Source organism: Miscanthus floridulus, chromosome 8 (genome assembly GCF_019320115.1).
Source record: "Miscanthus floridulus cultivar M001 chromosome 8, ASM1932011v1, whole genome shotgun sequence".
NCBI classification, from domain to species: Eukaryota; Viridiplantae; Streptophyta; class Magnoliopsida; order Poales; family Poaceae; genus Miscanthus; species Miscanthus floridulus.
The window spans coordinates 199,415,114-199,420,339 of NC_089587.1; positions in this window are offsets into that span (position 1 = coordinate 199,415,114).

Sequence of the window (5,226 nt, forward strand, 5' to 3'; positions counted from 1 at the left end):
ACAAACCAAACAAGCATCAAACAAGTTAAATCAAAAACTCAGTGATACTGCATCCAATGAAGCTGAAATTTTTACCACAGTACATGCACCACATAAGAAGCCTACAATAAAAATTTCACATCAATTGGAGCACTACAATAGCAGATATGAATTTAGCCATAGAAAACCCTAAAAAGCATAGATCTAAATCTACAACAAAAACTTTGAACTAAAACATGCCATTTTATAGTTCCACTGCATAGATCTACCCACAAGGATTTGAAAACATCTTCATTTGCTATTTTACGATTTTTCTATGATTTATTGAAGTTTCAGCCGATTTCTTGAAAAGGAAAAAGAGAAAGAGAAAGTGCACTGTGCATCACTATTCACTTGAGTCTACAGCTGTGCACTTAACCCCCTGGGAAAACTTCTATTTGGGCATGAGATCCATCTTCTTCTTCAACGCACGTAGACGAGAGGAACGGGACGGAGGACGTCGGGGAGAGCCGGGAACCGACCGGGGAAGGGCAGGCGGCGACGGAGGAGGATCGACGGGGCTTGGCCATGGCCACGCACTACTCCACAAAGATTAATGGAGGTGGGTCAAATTAATTAACGGAGGTGGGCATTGCAACCGCCTCCAATCAAAGACCTCCGTTAATGCGGATTAACGGAGGCGGTTGCTTTGTCTGCCTCGGTTAATCTATTAACGGAGGCGGACGTCTTAATGTGCCCACCTCCGTTAATCCCATTAACCGAGGCGGGCGTCTTAACATGCCCGCCTCCATTAATGTTCTCCAGAAAACCCAAAAAACCAAAAAACTTGCAAGAGTCGAACCCACGAGCTCCCACTCAACAATACCGCGTCTCTACCACTGCACCACACACTCACTCATGTCTATATATAATACGCTATCTTTTTATATCAATATTTCATAATCTTATATTGGATATTTTGGCTACTAAATGAACTCAAATGAAAAAACTTTTAACAACAAAGTTTTAAATTTTGTTAAGTACTGAAACTTTGGTATATGATGTATCTCCATCAGAGATAGTTTAAAAAATTCAAAAAACTGAGTCTCAAAACATGTGAATTTCCAACCGCCTTTGTAAATAAAATGACCGCCTCCGTAAATTGATTTTGCGAGGCGGTCATTTTTTAGTGCATCGGTAAATAAAATGACCGCCTCCGTTAATTGCCAGGTATTAACCGAGGCGGTTGGATTTTGTAAAGGCCTCGGTTAACATTTGGGTAGTGCCTCGCAAAATCATTTTTGTAGTAGTGACGCCTGGCCCTGGCTCAGCCAGCCGCAGCCCGCAACGGCCCGACCATGCACGCCTGTGGTGTGCAGGCGGCGCGGCCCGACGGTGGCGTCCTCTGGTGACAGGTTCGGCTAGAGGGAGAGCGTTCAAGGGCGGCACAACATGGGGAGGCGGTGGCTTGGGCAGGGGAATGGTGGACGACGGCAACAGGGTGGAGCTCTACCCGGCAGTCGGCTACGGCGAGCGGGAGACAGAGCTAGAGAGGGAGCGCGACGGGCAGAGAGAGATAGAGAGCAAGTGGAGCGCTCCGGGTTTCCAAATCGCGCGAGTGGGGTGCGGTGGCAAGCATGCGAGCGAGCGCACGAGCCACGCGGCGCTTTTCTCCTGCGCGCGGTCGGTCACAACGACACGCGCCTCAGTTCAGATGGCCAGCAACCGACTGAAACCTCTGACTTCTCCCCTCTATATCTACCGGTTCCATGTGCAAACTCGATTCACTCCTTTAGACAAAATTGTAGAGATACGTGAGAGGAACAATTTTGCTTAAGGAACCAAAGTGTGATACAGCTTGGTTGAAGAGATCCAAAGCTCTGAATATGGGTAGACTAAACTGCAATTCAGACTTAGAACCATTGAGGCATTGGCGAGAAGTTCCGTGTAGTTTAGCTGTTTTGGAAGCTGATTTTGAAGACCCAAATGAGCTCCAAACTTCATGAGATTTATTTCGTTGTCATCTCCATAGATGGTACTTCAACTTGTATTAAGGAACCCATTTGAGTTGCTATACAAATTTGGAAGCTAAAATGTCACAAACTTGGCGCAATCCTGCTGTCAATTGAGGACTTAGAAATATTTTGAGCCTGACAAAACAACGTCAATTCCTATCTTGAATCCACTGTTTAAGCTACTTGGAAGCTGATTTGGCTCTTAGACCAAAAACAAAGTTTGTAGGACTCAACTTAATCTACAACTTTTATTAAAGGTCAAACTTCATAACTGGAACATAAGCTATAGTTCTCAGTTGGTCAAAGCGGTAACACTATAGAGCTTAAATTAGGGTTTTAAGCCGATGGAGGCATTTTCTTGGCACTTGCTCAACATGAACCCTTAATAACTTTTGTTGTAGAACTAATGTGGAGTTGTTTGAGCAAGGTTGCAAGGTTCGTTTGACATCACATGTTCTCATTCACTTAATAGAGCAATTTAAGCAAGAATATAACTTATCATTTCATGTGACTTTTTGATTCCAAACTTCATTAAACTTTTCCATTGATCATTATGGATGTATGTTGATGTAAGTCACATAAAAGAAGCACCTTCAACATTACTCATGCATACATTTGAAAAGGGTCAACATGTAAGCAAAGGTGTGTTGTCCAAGCATAAGTTGGGGCTCATTCTTAGAGAGTTGATCTCAACACCTTTGTCACCACTTACAAGTTTGAACTAGAGTTCTTGATCATCACTTGACATCTTGTGTTTATATCCAAACTCACGGCTTACCCTGTGACTAACACCTGGGGTGTTACAAACTGAACATTGAAATTCATAGGCATTGACCTAAGCCTGTTGCCAGATGATTTATGAATAGGTGCACATTTTTACAGCAACCGTGTACTTATGAAATTAATCCCCTAAAATTATGTCTTGCAACTGGGAATTAATCTTGTTGCTACATCAATTTCAAAATGCTAGAAGGCAACACGTTGAGTTTTTATGCTAGGACTAGGTAAATACCCGTGCGTTGCAACGGGAAAACATAATACCACAATAACATATGCATGAGCGTGTGTTATACTGTTACCTAGAAAGATATTGCAATCATGATATTTAGAACATCAATATTCCATAAGTCTTCATAAAGGATAGATAATTTTTTTAGAAGACGTAAGCGGAGGGGTGAGGGCTCCACCTGAATGATTTTCCATTGATGCCGGATAACCGGTGATGGGGGGTGCAAGGCACCTACAAATTGGCCGGGGTAGAACCCCTAAGGATTACACAGAGGGGGAGGTAGAGATCACACCATTACAAACATTTCACACCATTCATCAGCTATTCACCTATCTTGGGTTCTTAGGCGACAGCACCACAGTCGATAGGAATCCTTGCAAGTAGCCAAGAGCCTGGGGAGACATGGGGGGAGATGTCTGAACACCACATCGTGCCTGTGGTTCCAGATGTGCCTGCAGCAAAGCAAGATCATGGTAGAGGAGCTTCTCAGGAATGTGATCTGGCCAGTGCATTTCCCGAAGATTACACACCGAAGGCAGTGAGTCGGCCCCCCTCCAGCCAAGGTGCTCCCAGAATGACCGAGCGACAGAACATTGGAAGATGAGGTGATCGCTGCTCTCTGGGGACTGACCACATAGCTCATAGGAGTCGTCATCCACAATATTCTTCTTGTATAAGTTCACTTTGCACTGGATCCTTTCCTGCAGCAGCAGCCGACCAAAGAACTTGACTCTTGGGGAGCATAGCTTTTCCACACAACCAAGGTTTGATGCGAAACTGAAACAATCAAGTTCAAATTATAAGAACCTAGTTCATTACGACCTATTGTATCACTTCCTATCTACAATACGCCAAAGATAAGCTTGCACTTCTTTAGAAATTAAAATTTGTCTAGAATTTCCTTTGTATGCCAATAGTTGGATCACGAAGTCATTTCGTATCCTTCGGACATCTTGTGCATAGTCAAATATAAAACTAGAAAGTACAATTAGTAGCATTATATAAATTATAAATCAAAAAGTATATATATGACCATGAGTTAGCATTTACGCTCATCATGTTGATCCATGTGAGTTGGCCATTATTTCAGGCCGCCATTAGTTGTAGAACCCAGAACCCAGACAAACTTCTGTAATATAGAAAATAAATTGTTAGCTATTATTTATAAATTGTTAACTATTATTTATAATATATAATAAATATAATATAGTTATTATATCATTCTACGGGGCTGGTTCAAAGGAACTTACGTATCTATATTAACTGGAATGCCTTCTGGAATTATAGTTTTCCAATTAAAAATATTTGCGCTCCATCCAGAGGCTTATGTGTTCATACCAATCATATAGTCTTGTTCCATTTTGAGAATTGTTCTTACATACCTCTTTAATGGTATATCATCTTTCATCCGATCCAAAGGTGGTGTGGTATCAAGGATAGTCACGCAAAGCCTCTTGGTCGAGCACATGAAGCATATATGTTGATGTATGGGTTGTCACGCAAAGCTTGGCCCACACTCCTAAAATGTTGTGAGTATGGGTTGTCACGAAGGATGGCCACCAGCCTCTCAGTGACTTCCTTGTCTTTTTGGCATTGCTCTTCACGACATCGTCGATTGCGGTGCTCAAGGTTTGAATCGTCATAGTCGAAGTAAAGCTCAAGATGCATTGGCTCCTTACCATATTCCCTCCTAAATGACCTTATGTTGTTATAGATCTGGCCATGGGCCTAGCATCAGCGTCGTTACTTGACCAAAGCCTTATCAGCTTGTCAGGTATGTCCAGTGCATTGAGTTTGACCTTTCCGCTGCGGCAACAAAACCCAGGTGGTTCATATTCAAATCTCTTCGCACCGCAATGAGGGCAATCTGCGACAGGTTTTAGCATATGGGTATCTGTAGGCATGTTACTATACACCTTTTTGTATCGGTCAGGTACTTCAGGGCAGAAGTTGTGTCTTCCTCAAGGTCATGTTTCTTGGGCATCTTCATCATGTTCCTCATCTGAAATGACATTTAAGCCGCAATTAGTTTAGATAAAGCAGTGGAAGATTTGAGTTCTACTCGATATTTCGCACAAATACCTTACCCAGCGAACAGGTAGCCCTCATCCTCTTCGTCATCATCTTCAAATATATCTCCCTCATCATCATCTACGACCATCAAAGATACGTGAGTTAGTAGAACTACAGGTAAAAATAAACAAAGGAGTTCAAATAGTTTACGGAATGTTAGAAAATAGTGTA